General features: G+C 46.9%; 1 long non-coding RNA gene across 1 annotated transcript in view; it reads right to left on the reverse strand.

Annotated features, from left to right (window-relative positions):
* Positions 1–367: 367 nt before the first annotated feature.
* Positions 368–15,263, reverse strand: part of LOC144180309 (uncharacterized) — a 39,515-nt gene continuing 24,619 nt past the window's right edge. The window contains exon 3 of the long non-coding RNA XR_013324370.1: positions 368–529. This is a non-coding gene — a long non-coding RNA (uncharacterized LOC144180309). The remainder of the gene's footprint in view (positions 530–15,263) is intronic.

Genomic DNA, 15,263 nt, shown 5'->3' on the forward strand with positions numbered 1-15,263 from the left:
ACCAACCAGCCAATTTTCGCGCTTTCCGTCCATGACGTCACAGGGGCCAGTCAGTGCGATTCGCAGCCGCCGAGAAAAAGTGGTGCCAGTAAATATGACTGTGCGTAAGAAAACATGACGGTGCCTTTGGTTCTATTCAGTAACACCGCCTTAAAGTCAGTCTGAAATTAACGTACCGATAGACCTGCTTTTGATATTTCCGGAATGACGCCGCTTGCGATATTGTGTCGCGGGAAAAAAATTTTTGAATAGTAGTCACCTTTTCTTTTGACCGGGAAAACGTCCTTCGAGGTCAAAATGGCGTTGATCGAGTTTTCCAAGGCTAGATGATGATGAACAATTATTTATTATAGAGCTAAGGGGTAAGGGAAGGGGTGTGGTCAGCTTCCTATGTCCAAATGCTACGGGAGGACGCCGCCGTCACCACCATGTCGACTATCATAGCTTGATCTTCACGGTCGGAGCTGGTCAGCAATCTCTCTCAGTGCCCACGGGAAGGGGTTGGGGAAGGAGTCGGAAGGGTCAGTCTCTGAGGCAGGGGAGAAGAATGGGGGCATTCAATGACAAGGTGAAAAGCGTCCAGTGGGGTATTACGTGCTATACAGATTTTCGGGTAGAGCGTAGGAGCAATTAAGCATTTCATTTTCATGATTTATTAAAAACATTTTGCTACCGGTTCAGTTTGTGGGTTTGTGTATCATTGCGTGGTATATTTTTAGTGACGACTACATGTTTGAAGCATGGTGGGTTGTTCAAAACAATAACATAACAGGCGCATCAAAAACTATGAATCTAAGAATTGGTGCTTCATCAAACCTGGTTGGCCAGGTCATTACGTGACGCAATTGCTCAGCTTTGTTACGTCAGTTGTGCCATCAGTTTGGAGCTGGAATTAGTCCGTAGAAAACAATCTCTCTCTAGCTTAGCGCGCGTTAGACAGGTGCATTGCTGGTGAAACGCTTCGTTTTAACCCGAAAGTGTTTTATTTCCGGATATACAAAGATTTCGCTGACGTCATATCGGTCACAGAATTGACGCTATTGCAACGACGGAAGCGGCCTGTAAAGGGTGCACCCTTGCACAAAGCCTCTTCTGCGGGGAAGTAACCTTTAGTATTAAAGAGTACGTTGTACTTCGGGTTGTTCGTTTGCCGGTTTTATATTTGAACACAATAGTGTTTTATTCTGGGATACACCAGCATTTCACTGACTTCATATCCGTTACGGAAATGACGCCAGTACGCCTTTGCCGAAGCGACTCGTCTGCCGGACGTCGCTCGCCAAGCACACCCACAAAACAGCCGCCGACCCGCAAATCATGCTCATTTCGCTGCACATTTCACTTTCATGTTTTACCTATTCCCATGACAGAGGAATCAAGCACAGTTTTTTTATATAAAAATGGTGTGGTGTTGAATGCAAATTTCTTATACTGCACAGTACAATCGATAGCGCATATCAGATGAAATATTTATATGAAAACATGATTGTTTATGACGTTATACCGACAGGGATTGCAAAAAATGGCAGTGAATGTTATGAAAGGCGTGACAATTTCGGGAACATACACGGAAGACCTGGACCAGCTAATAGGTTAGTCAACTATGGCAGCCTTGGGATCAGAGAAATAAGCCCAGCAGCTTATGCAGCAGCCTCTCTAGCCCCTAGGAACGTACTACTTAACGCCCTTTTCCTTGAACGTGTGCTTAATCCAGCGGGAAGGTTTCAAAAAGTCCAAACTCAGCCTATGAACGCCTCCCGTGTCGGTGAAAACATAAACGTGGAAGCGGCAAGGAAGTCATTTTGCCTATCAGGGCAGAAAAAATTCTTTCGTAGAAGCACGTAAGAAGGGCGGGACTAATCCCTCTTTTCGTGCTTATCCCCCGCTCACCTGTCCGCCGGCGCGAAGGCTCTCGGGCGACGAAGGGAGTAAGCTCCCATTTACCGAAAACCTCGACTGCCTCGTCGGGCAACGCTTATCCGGCGAGTATAGCCTAACGAAGGGGACAGAGCGCGCCCAAGTTCGTTCCGGGAATCAGAATGACGACGCCGCTATTGATCAGCGCTTGGGTATATACGCACACAGGGCGGTATGGCGGGGGGAGGGGGGGGGGGGGGGAGGCCTGTCCGCGCTATTCGGTCCATCGCTTTGATCCCGTCTCGATCGCGTCGCCTTGTTTCATCGGCGTGGCGCGCGGCCCCTTTGTGCGCGCATTGGGCGCTCCCGTCCGCTATTGGGTCGCGCGCGGAGCTGCTTATTTCGTGAGGCCGCCGATGAAGACTCGCCGATCTCTTGGAGACTCGTTGCTTCCCCCCGCGCACGCAGCCGTCGCCGCCTTCTGTGCGTGACAGGGCGCATTGTTGGCCGTTGAGCGCGCGAACGCGCCGATCCGGACCCGCATGGACTCGATGAGGAATGATTGCGTTCTGCGGCTCGGCCCGACCCTTTTCTGTGATTTCTCTCTCGGTCGGCAACTGAAGCAGCCGAGGCGCATGAAAAACGAAGAAGTAACGAGTTTTGTTGTTGTGGCGGACATTGCAAGCGCCCTTGCGCGGCGCGGCGTACGTGCCCACCGACCACGTCATTAGAGGGGAGCGCGGGCGTTGAACAAACACCACCGAGGTAAACAAGCCCTTCATCGCGAACAACGTCGACGCCAGCTCCTTAGAAATCAATTATATGTCGCGCCGACATATCTTACTCCGTTTCTTGTTTCGAATGTTAGGAGAAATGAACTGGGCGACGCTAGTTGGAGTGAGAACATAGTGACGAGGCCTTGTTATCAAAGTAGTGTAGGCAACAAAAAAATGGAGAGAGGAGGAACAAGGCGTTCAAGTTGTCGCCGCGGGAACAAAAGGTTCGTAGTGTGGTTATTGATAACTGGCGGGGACCCCGTTGTCACATAGCGACATGAGTTATGCTAATGTGCGCGGTGCGCAATGAGGGCCGGAGTCTGTACTACGAAAACGATCGGCGAGTGTCTCCGTTTCAGTGGTGCTCTACGAGAGACAGGATCTTTTACCTCGTCGAACACAACGGCTTGTAGTTTTCGATAAGAGTAGGAGCCTGGAGAAGAAAAGGTCGATTCGTCCCTTTTTTTCTGCTTGGCTCGGAGCACAAAAAGGCAACGATGGGGGCCTTCCAATAGTTCTCGGCATTGCCCCGATCAAAGAGAAGTAAATTACAAACGCGCGGCTTGCAGGTTTACAAGAGAAGTCGTGTCCTTCCGGCATGCTCAATTTATTGCGGCTATAAAAGGGGTACTTTACCTATTTGAAACAAACAAAAAAAAGCTCTTTGGTATGTTTGTTCGGTTGCCTAGTTCTTCGATTTTGTTTCGTTTTTTTACTCTACTGTACTTTGCCTCAATTTTGTGGTATTTTTTTAAAATCTTTTGGTGATCTCATGAAGAGACGCCATTGAAATGTACGTCAGCACTGTGAAAAAAATATGCTTTAATTTAGAGCTTTCTCAAACACACAAAAAAGCATCCGAGCTTGCAGTGTTCAAATTATGTTAAATAATATTGCAAACCTAATTGACATGTTAGATTACAAAGTAAAGAGGTTCTTAAAGCGTAAAAAGCTGCTTCCTTAATGTAAAACCTCGTGAATAGTAAAGGAACGGGTAGCTTCCAGTAGCCTATCAAATGTGTTAAATCTAAACTCCACCCTGACGTATTCGGCTTAGAAATTTATAATCGACATCTAAATATAAATGCTATATCGTCAATCTTAATCGCGTCGCGAAACCATATTTCTCGAATACATTTCAGGAATTTAAAATATGCCACGGTTTTCAACCCTAGTTGCTAAAGACGCGAATACCGTTTTTTGGTAGTTGTAAAGTTGTGTTCATTACCCGTGCAGCTTGTCTGTTGTCGCGACTGTTACAGACTTCGCGCCCTGTTCAAGCAGTTCTACATCGTGACGGAGGCCAAGTTCTTTGTCCGACCGGCCCGTCAAACCCTTTCTTCTTGAACGGTGCGTTTATTTCAGGCACAAATAGCGCGTTATTGCTTGTAGCGTTTGGAGAAGTTTTGTCTTCGCTTGTTTTACACAGCCTTATATTTTTAAATACTACTTGTTGCGTGCTCTTGACGCGCTGCTTTATAAAGATTCCCTTAAGTACACTATGCAAAAGATCATCATAAATTAAAACTTTCTTTTTGCGGAACCTATAACTCATAACATTTTTTTTTCCATAATTGTTTCGCGGTTTTCTCTGGGTGCTATCAAACGTATGATGTTTCAATCCATTCGGTATAGCAGAGTCCAGAGTGAGGTGCGTGCATTAACAGGGAAAGATGAAGCGGCACATTTCATTCTCAATGGTAGGGTGGAACATCAGTCGATTAATGCAGCGTAGCAAATGCTTCTGGGGTGTGGGAACAAGCACGCTGCTCGGGGCGGGCCTAATGAGTGCCAGGGCGGGGCAGCGCCACGAAATACCAAAACTGAACAGACATGAGCGTTCACAGGGGTACACTTCAGATATTTTCTTAGCTCACCAGCAGCCACCAACGGTGGTGGTAAAAAGGAATTTTCCTAATTATTCAATTGCTTTTATTTCATCTTCACTGCTTGAAAGCCGACAACAGCCCTAATGGAATGGCGGTCACGGGACGGCCGAGTAACGATGTGAGATTTTCTGTGTGGAATGCCTGTGGACGTTGTGGGGAAGTCTAATTAATGAAATACTATTATTTGGAAGCGGTAAGCATTCTGAATATTTTGAAATCGAGCCGCTTATGTGGCCGTTTTTATTGACTGCTTGTTTGCGGCTTTAAGTGACAACGAGAGATAAGGCATGTTTAGCCTCTGAAAAAAAAAAAAAACGTTTTATATTTCGATACGAAGGAAAAGGAATATCAGCCAATCCTCACGAAAATTCCCCGAACTTGGTGTGATGAGTTTCATTGTGAAAAGGGGTGCTGGCGTTGGCGGATAGAAATGTTTCATGCAAGTAAAAGCACCCTGCCTCTTACGATCCGTATCGTTACGATTCAAGCTAGGGCGGGCACCACGAAAATTTTACACTTACGCATTTTATGCTAAAAAAAAAAAGACAATACCAATTTTAGTCCCCACAAGCTCATAATCACATGGCGACAAGGATCACGTCTGTTTCTGAGCGCAAGTTTAATGAAACTTCAGTTGTCTAAGACTCTGCACCACAATTAAGCGGTGAGAAAAAAGTTTGGAAAAGGTCCGCTTGAATCAAATAAAAGTCATTGCAATAAAATTGGCAATCTAATACCTGAACGACCAATTCTACCCGTTCCTGAAAAATTTTCTTGTCTTGTCCCTAGCATAAGTGCTCCGGGATTAATTACAAAAATACCTCATTGGCGATTTTGCTTTAGGAAAGACAAGTCCATGAAGCAGCGCTTTTTACATTATAAGAAAACAGGTTTAGAACATTGACATAAACTTGAGCATTGTTTGGATCTTTACTGACTTAAAGGTCTGGTGAAGAGCTTTTCAAAAAAAATTTGTTGGTGGCATTACATTATGGTTTCCTTGACGCTGAATTCGAAAAACATGTTTATTTTATGTGTAAATACACCCAAACCATCTTTTTTCGTCAAAACAAACGACCCCTGCCCGCTGGCACGGTGAGAGCCCTGGCTGCCTTTCGCGATTGGCTGGCGGCAGATGACGTCTCATTCGGAAGTGCCGGCGCTGCGGTGACCGCTCGGCCTGAAGATCTCATTCTGTTCCCGTTCAGATACGGGCCAGAAGGTTCTCTAGTGAATGGAGGGCTCACACAATCTTTCCTTGGAATAGGAGAGCCTGATGGAAGTATAAACGCAACATGTTCGCTCGCGGAGAGCTTTAGAAAGGGGTTCTCCCCCGGTGACTCATGGCCGACTTGTTTCTCGGGTGCTGGAAAGTTGCGCAGATTTTGGTTCGCCGCTTTCACTACCAGCGCTATTCACAATTCCTAGCACAATTTTTCAACCCACCATCATCCCCATCCGCGGATGTGGAACTTTGTTTTTACATTTCGACAGGTGGCAACAAGCTCTGCGCAGCGGCCTGCGATGCGCATAGCCAGTGCCGCCGCCGCCGGTCGCTGCGTCGCGCAGAGGTGCTGGTGCCAGGTCGCTGCTCGGCCAGTCAGCGGAACGTGGCATTGCTGCACATACGCTTGTTTTAGAATAGGGGAACCGAACCCCCCCCTTCCCCCTTCCCTTTACGAAGGTAGAGGAACCCAAGCGCAGCACGCTGGTCCCCGACGAGCTTTAGAACGCCTTCCCCAACAGCTCCAGCCGGCTCAGGTTGTCGCCGCTTATGTTGGGAACTTTAGGCTTAGCACCAAAGGAGATAGTTGGTCGCCGCTATCTCTACAATTGCGAGTGACTATCCTTAACACAGTTTTTCACCGCACTTTTATCCCCTTTCTCGCATGTGGAACCTTATTCCTACGTTGATAGTCAGTCTAGCGATCGGTGCTGTGCTCATTCTTGCGCGCAGGTAACGCCATCCATCGGCCTGTCGCCGCATCTCGTGCTCGGGCAGGTTCGTTTGCGGCCGTCGACGAGCCTCCGCGACCGGTCGGCGCTCCGCATCGCGATACAAATTCGATCACCTCTTTCTAAATCACCTTGGATGACAATCCCTAGCACAATTTTTCACCACACTATCATCCTCTCTTGCACGTTTACCTTGCTTTTCGCGACGGCCTTGATTATGGACGGCAGCGGAGAGCGGTCGCTGCCGCGGCATGTGTGGTGCGAGCCGTTTCGTGCGCCGTACGGGCATGCACGACCGGCGAGTGTGCGGAGCGCTTCCGCATACAGAAAGCGCTTCATGCTTCCAGCTTGCTTGATTTCTTCTGAAAATCTAGCTATTCAGCTAAGCTGTCGCCACAGCCAACAACGTTGATCGGGAAAACGAGCAAGAAGTTCGGGAAGCGCAGAGCGCTGTGGTCCCAAAAAAAATTTTAATTCCCTTATAATGATGGATCAGGAACTTGGGGTACCTCCGTATTTGTTTGAGCCCAACGCTTCACGTATGAAGCACAGAGCACCCGACGACACGGCCGGCCCCGCGACTACTCGTGAAGGCAATGTAGTAGCCAGGGGCGCTCGGGTAGGAAATCTCTGGTATCTAGGAGTCGCTTTAGGGAATCACACACTAGCATTACGGTTAAAAATCGACGCGGAAGCAACTCTAGACACTGATGATTAATAAAGTGCAGATTACACGCCTACTTAATTCGGAACTTCGCCCGGAAAACTGGGACACGGCGAAGCGGCGGCGCACGTCGCTGGCCGTCTTCCGAATATGACGCTACTTCCGGTGGCTGCCTCTCAGTTTCTGGCTCTTCCGGCGATGCGGCAGTACCCGGAACGTACATTACGGCCGCTCTTATTTAATGCATAAATTAACTACACTGTGAACACATATAGCTCCGGAAAAATTGTTACCTTCGCTGGCGACAGCACTCCGCTGGTTTGTGGAACAGCTGATACTAAAATATATCCAATTAGCCAAACTTCCCCCTAATTATCATTAACCGTGCGAAAGTAAATCTAGTGAAATGAAACGCTAAAAAATAGAACAGCTAAAGTGCAGAGTGTGCTTATGTATAAAGGTTACAGGTCACCAGCTTCAGGCGAGCAAGCGTCCACTTATCCTGGGAATAAAAAAATCAATTCAATTCAAAATACTGCAAAACGTTTACATTGAGGCACAAAACTAGTTCAACTAACCCTTTTTGTGAGCGCTCACATTTCTTTCTGGCTCACAATTCTTGTTCCTTCTGCATTACCACAAGTGGGTTGGGTGCGTATGAACTTAAGGAAACACGCCATCTTCACAAAGAAAAGAAGTATTAGAGGCACCATTGGACGATAAAAATGCAACCAGTCAGTAAAAGTTTCCATGCGCACATAGCTTAAACGGAGACATCAAAGCAGTCTGGTTGGGTTCCACGGTAGCATGGCGCATTTCTCCGTTTCATCAGATAATGAGAAGGGCACACGTGCAAACAAGTTTATCTCATTCAGAACAAATGCGGGTTTCTTTCTCAGCGCATTGTCATGAAGAGGTCGCGCGCTGTTCGTTCCTCGGCCCTGTTTGTTCCCGTTTGAAAGGTATACAGAAAGTGAGTATAAAACAGTGCCTTTCTATTTGCTTGATCTTCATCATGTAATTTATATAAGAAAATCTTAAGCGGTCCCGAAAGAACTCGAAGTTTTTTGGGGCGATAAATATTGCGATGAACTGCTAGCTTTTCTCGGAATTTTCTGTGGTTCGGTGCAAGTTGCGACCTGTCAATACTGGTTGGACGATGAAGTTCCAGAGCAAGCGAAACGGACAACGATTTAAATCTGCCCCTAGAGGCGCAAATATGCAGTTGCTGTTTAGTTTGCTTACGTGTCCGCATTTACCACAGCGCATTTCAGCGAGATGTTTGTGTAAACACTCCGGTACTTTTTCTTTTGGGTTTATAAACAGGCATGGAAGTTTTCATACGTACTCAACCTGTGTCGTCATATTAGTTTTCAGGTAGTCGGTTTCCTCTCTTGAACTTTTTATTTTTGTGCAGACTTTCACACCACTAGTTAGTTCACAGAAGAATGCGCCGGATATTCTCCTGTAATTTTCTGTGGTAGTTGCTCAGTTGGCAGTTGCTTTGGTGATTGTGAACGAATAAGCAGCGAACCACAAGAAAATTTAGCAACCATTGCTACGTATCGTCCCCGCAGGGTGAAAGTACCTGTATGGTTCTCTGCCTCTCGCACGCTTGCCTGCCTGTGCGCGCAAATTTCCGGGAAACCTAGAAACAAACAAAAAAAAGCGACAAAGAGCGAGCGAAGCGATTTGTGCCCTGCTCCGTTTGTATAGTCTAGGATGTACCCCTTTTACATGGGGAGAACTGCATCAACAAAAGTAGAGATGCGTGAACGTTAGGGCGCGTAACCATAACCCTCGCCTTGAACAGTAAGACGCTCGCACATTTACCCCGCATTTAACAGAGCGAAGGCGAGCCTTTCTTTGGGGAGAATAAAATACTTTGCAGAAGCGAAAATACTGTGGCCCGGGAGCTGTTAGAAGTGTTTTCTATGAAGAAAAGAAATTCACGCATCGCCCCGAAGTGAATCGCGACGAGCGGGCGAAGCACTGGGGATCGTTCTTACCGTAAATCACCCGTGAGAGTGCTTACTGCTCAGCACTCGTGTTTGTGTCTTCTCTTACTGTCTTCGTTTAAGCGCTCTTTCACAGTTTAATTACTGTTCCTAAAACTATTTCCAATCCAATCCACTGCAATTCAATTTAATCCAATTCAATCCAATCCATTCCAATCCAATCCAATGCTCCGCGCATGCGCAGCACGGGTCTCCAGGAGCTAGCTCTCTCTCTCTCTCTCTCTCTCTCTCTCTCTCTCTCTCTCTCTCTCTCTCTCTCTCTCTCTCTCTCTCTCTCTCTCTCTCTATCTCTCTCTCTCTCTCTCTCTCTATCTCTATCTCTATCTCTCTCTCTCTCTCTCTCTCTCTCTCTCTCTCTCTCTCTCTCTCTAACCTTTTGCAAACATTTTATTTTGTTCTTGTTTACCTTTTGTGAACCTTTTGTTCACGGATGTTTCGATTAACACGGTGCTGTGCCGTGAGCACGGACGCCGGACAAGCCTCGGCCTTAGGGTGCTTCGCTCCTAAAAGGGAGACGAGTGCATAGGCGACAACGAGATTCAATTGTTTGGAAACTTGGCGTTGATGGCGCCCATTTCCCCCTATTATTATATACACACAGCCAAATCTAAACGTCCAAGTCCGGTGTCAATGTTCATACTTGTGAACATTGTTGAACAAGGACAGGACCTTATGCAAATATGTCAAAATGGATACATAAGTGATATTTGCAGAGTTACTTTAATAAAAAAATTACGGATGTTTGTTTTTTGCGATAGCAAATGAAATACTACATGAACTGCAGAATCCCGTCGCCTGCTGTTGCCCGCGCTCCTGGCGGCATTCAAGAAATCAAACGGCAACGAAGGGTTCCACTAGATAGGTTGGCGTTCCGCTTGATACGCTCATGGAGTCAGGAAACGTGGTTCTATAAACGTTGTAGTAGGGTGCCGTGCCTGGATTGTCGCGCGTCTCCGCCGTACGGCAGCGCTGGCATGAAGGAACCAGACTTGGAGCAGTGGAACACGGTAAATTTAAATTGACTTGAGCAAACCTCTAGCGTGTTATCTTGCGAGGAACGAGGCGGGAGAGGAACAGCATGAGAGGTGAGCGGGAAAGGGAAGGGAGGCATTTACTTGGCAGGGTAGCCAGTCGACTGTTGTCTTTCGTCTACATTTGCAACGAAAGCAGCAGATACGCGGCCATTTTTTAGAAGAGTACGTATCCCGTTTTCAGGTTCCTAAGTGCCGCATTAAAGCAACGTACAAAGCAGTAAGTACAGGTACATCTATTTTTTAAACTGGCACTATCTTAGGGTTACCTGTAGGGTTACCCTACAGGAGTATAACGCTAGTACCTTTCATCACGTCGGCCGACAGCAAAAACAGGATCTCCACGAAGTGAAACAAAATCGCCCCAAATCGCCGCTAACATGTTTTTATAGTGAAATATTTGCATATTTCAGAGCCTTGAGTGACCGGTCTCTTGTATCGTTGAGGTCAACCTATGCTTACATACCTCTGCCTTTAAGGACCATAAGTAGATATCACGCCCATTCCCTGCAGTCAACGTCTAATGTATTGCAACTATGAACAAAAAATGTGACATTGACGCTAGTAAGATGATAGGTTCAGGGGGCTCACCTAAAAGCGGTTCATGGTCCATGTCATGTTGTGGGGCATATAGCACGTAAAAAAAAAAAACACATAAATGCCGCCTTTAGCTCCGACACAGACACGTTTAAAAATATCGGGTAGTTGTTCTAATTGATAAATTGGTAAATATCGCATCTACACTGCGCACCTAAATCAGTTTTAGAGATCTGTAGTAAAGAAACTGAAATAAGTCTCTCAACATGCGAATTATGTTGCGAACACAACTAACCAGATTTGCAAAAAATTACGGAGTATGCTCAGAACATTCCAAGAACGCGAAGACAAGCGAGTTGGACATTCTGTTGACCAGCTGTTGGATTTTCTGATGAACTTTGCGGTCGCGCCCGTCACCACTTGACGAGTCCCCTGGACAGCATCGCCCGAAGCTCGTTCCGCTCACTGGCCATCACCATTAGCCACTTACTTGCCCCTGTCGGTGCCATCGCCTCTCAAGGCACATTCACGGATGGCATTGCCGGTTAGGCAGCGGCCTACCCTCCTCCTGCAATTTCCTGCCCCGGCGCACGCTCTGAATTCTGTTTTCAAAACCCTCCTCTGACCCTCCTCCAACACTGCTATGTCCCTCTCTGACTTAATGCGCGATTCTGCGCACCTCACAACAATTTTCGTACCTCACATGTTCCATGAAACAAGGGATTGAAAGCTTTGGTAAAAAAAACAACAACAACTAATGTCCACTTGATGTTCTTGACACAAACGAGAAAGCTTGTGCCTTCCACATTACCGCTAAGAGTGTATCGTACGGCCTCCCAAATTTTTAATAATATAGCGGGAGTGACGACCGATCGGCATGTCAGCGCCTTATCACGGTGTTCACCGGCAAAATAGGCGAGGGTACGCGCACGCGCCTAAAACTATTTGTTGTAGGAGCGTCGTCTGCTCCGCTTTTCTTCTCAGGGCAACACACCCCCTGGTTTTCTTATTTTGCAAGTCCGTTTCGCTAGCGCCAAAGAAAGCTAAGCAGCATGGGGCAACAAAGTCATTCAGATGCAGTGGCAGGGGGTGTACCACTCTGAAGGAAACAGCGTAGCAGACGACACTCATGCAGAAGATAGCCCTATGCGCGTGCTCGTACTCTCGCCTATTTTGCCGGTGAACACCGTGATAAGGCGCTGACATGTCGGTCGGTCGTCGCTCCCGCTATATTATTAAAAATTTGGGAGGCTGTACGTTCCCATGGGTTTGGCTTTCAGGCTGTAGGTCCCGATAAAAGTGCCATTCAACAAATTAAATTGTACTACACCTTCCCTTCAGTTAGCGCAAGGGCCCAAACTTTCATTCTAAACGACGAAAACGACGAGTACAAACAAAAGAGGGGACATGAAACAAGCTTGCAGCAGTTCCTTGAGATTAAAGTGTGAAGGCTCAGCTAAGGTGACCAGAGGTTGCAACAAGCACGCCCGTTATACTGATGTCATATCATAATGATCTCATAATAATCTGGCCACGCATGTCGCGATAGAGTGGATCCCTTGCGACATGTTACCCATTTTCGGTTATTCTTATAGTAAAAGTGATACTACACCAACCATGGTACGCGCTGAAACCCTTTTATTGTCTTTTCACGCGCAACCCGACACAGGTATATCCGCACAGACATTCACACAGACCCGCACACGGAACCTTGCTGCGTCGACGTCTTTCTTGGGTGCTGCTGATCGCCAGGACATGAGGTCTACGTGACGCTCCTTGGGGTGCGCCAATTGTGCGACGGAACGTGACTCGCCTGCCGTTGGGACTAGCTAGGGGAAGGGGGATGAAGGTGGCGGGGAGCGCAATGCTAGCTTCCCGCTCACTTTCCCGTAAGGATAAAAGAGGGTGAGGATGCCTCCCACGGTGGACCCTATCGCCCGGACGAAACCCGAAAGTAAACAGGGCGGGAGCCCGACTCCCGTTGATTCGATCCGCGCGCGCAGATTACGCCGACATGTTAGCTGAACCCACGAAAGGGATGCTGGATTGTGTAGACACCGCACCTACGCAACCTTTTGCGTCAGCTACTGGCTGTCTGGTCTCCCGTGAACTGTATTCGTCGGAAATGAACACGAAGTGAACTACCAAAAGTGGCTGTGGCGCAACCTCCTTTCCTCACATCATCCCCGCTTGCTGGTAAATAGATTAAAGAGTGATGCAATTCAGTCGCTTTGATCCCACTCGCGAAAACGTTACGGCCTGATTTGTTCGTTATTCAGGAAGAAAATTTAAAGGCTGAAGCGTCAGACAGAGGGACAGCGAGAGAGTTTTTCATTTATTAGTTCCTGAGAGAGAGCATTTATTTAAAGTGTTTAGGTCAGTCTTGAGAGGCGGATAGCTCTCTACGATTTTCGCGATGCTGTTGATGGGGCAAAAGTAGAGAATGCCCCTTATTGCTAACGCACTCCTTGGCAACCCCCTGAACTTTATCCCTCTGTCCGCCCATTGGCTGTCTGTCCCTAGAGGGTAACGCGATTCAGCAATGAATATACCATTGTTTTGTTTCACGTATTGTTTCACCTATACGTTTTTATTTAGTCGCTGTAAAACCATACGGAGAATAAAATCAGCAGTAATAACAAAGTGCTCCAGTAGGAGTGAAAATAACTATCGGAAGAAAGTCAAAACGCCGAAAATATATGGAGTTGCAAATAGGCATAGTTCGTGGTCATGTTGCAAAGTTTTTCGTTTTAATTTTACGGCTTGTATTCGAACCTTTTTTTTGTGTGTGATTTTCGAGCCCGCTGAAGAAGCGTTTCTGTGAGATACCCCGCCAATAATTAGGTAACATCTGATTTGAAAATCTAATTCATACCGGCAACTTCATTCATAATTTGCTGCAGTTATCTGAAAAATTGATTTTCTTTGAGAAGGAGAACTTCGCACCTACTGCACGTAGACAGCTATGCCTTGTTTGCTGTAGTACGCGTGCTTGACTTTCTCTCGACGAAGCCTGGAAGAGTTCGCTTCTTAAGAGAACCCGCATTTTACGAAGCAGATGACTCCCAGCTTTGTGATTCATGATCTGGGCATAGGGAGGCACTTAGTATAGCTTCCAGCGCCTTTCATGCTATTCGATTAAAGAGTGGCTTTGCCAAGCCTCATTCCACGGAGTCGCGTTTTATTGACAGGCGCACGCCGGCGGCGACAAAGAAAAAAAAAACACGCACGTCATTGTCAAACGTTCGGAGGGCGGTATGTTTCCTTACGCAATGACGGTTCAACAACCGCATTTTTCATTCAACCGCAGATCGCCCCGCTAGTCAACGCTGCGCCCAATATATGACGACGGCGCCCGACCAAAAAAAAAATTGATGAGCAAACATAACAGCCAGAAACTGCACGATTGCCACGGCACGCCGGAAAGAAGATACGCGGGAAAGAAGCAAGACGAATTGGTAAGACTAAACCTAGAGTGATTAGCAAAATAAAATTTGAAAAATGGTTGGAAACTAAGGGCTGGCTCCTTAAAACTATTCAATGTTCAGCGTGCCTCTGCGGTTGACGACAGCAGACTGTACTTATCTCACATCGATAACCAATGTCGCAGACATTGCGGTATTTCGCAAAGCGCAGACGGGGGCAGGCAGACGTACGCTGCTTCGGTGTTAAAAGTAAGACCAATGCTAGCGTAGCTTTATTTAGCAATACATGCGAAGTGTTGCGCAAAACTTTCCCGAAAGGAGGATATAATTCTAGAAGATAAACGTCTTTCGTCTGGATGACGCATGCGCTTTGGCGCTCTCTTCTCTCAGTCTGTGCACCGCAGTATGCGTAGTTTAGAGCCTTGCCACATGTTCTCAGTCGTAGTTTTACGGCAGAAGTTTCCATAAACAGACGCAGATGAAAGGCGCTGAAATAGGATGATTGCGCTTCTCTGCGAAACCAGGAGACAGAAAACATACAAGAGAAACAATTTCAAATTTGGAAAGCAGATAACAGGGCGTGCTGTGGGCGATTCGGCAAAGATTTCAAAGGTCGCGAAATGCCGCTGACTGCAAAAAACCCGTCTTTGCTCAAAACGTGATTAACCCTTAGGCAAAGGGTGCCGAACTCACTGCCGTACTTAATTTTACTGTGTGAAGATTAAGCATCTGCTTTACGATTGGTGTGTAAAGGGGAGCCTACGAGCGCGTGACTTGGACATTCGTCTGACGACCTTTAGGCCATGTAAGTTCCCGTCTGCACACTTAGAGAGCTTTGCATCAGGTCACATGCGACGTGGTAATAACGAAACACACACAAAAGTAAACGAACCACCGACAAAACGACAAGAAACAGGCCCGAACTTCCGACTACCTTCCAAAAAAAAAACAAAGAAAAAAACACATTTAGGTATACATCCAAACAAACACGTCATGGAAGGGGATGATACCTTCAAAGCAACAACACGGCAAGAAATTTACCTTTCTGGTGGAGCCTATTGAAATAGGCGGTTTCACGTATTGATAATATACTGGAGAGGGTCTTGTGAT

The sequence above is a fragment of the Haemaphysalis longicornis genome, unplaced genomic scaffold, assembly GCF_048455015.1.
Source record: "Haemaphysalis longicornis isolate Haplotype H1 unplaced genomic scaffold, Haemaphysalis longicornis Haplotype H1 scaffold_4, whole genome shotgun sequence".
Taxonomy (NCBI): domain Eukaryota; kingdom Metazoa; phylum Arthropoda; class Arachnida; order Ixodida; family Ixodidae; genus Haemaphysalis; species Haemaphysalis longicornis.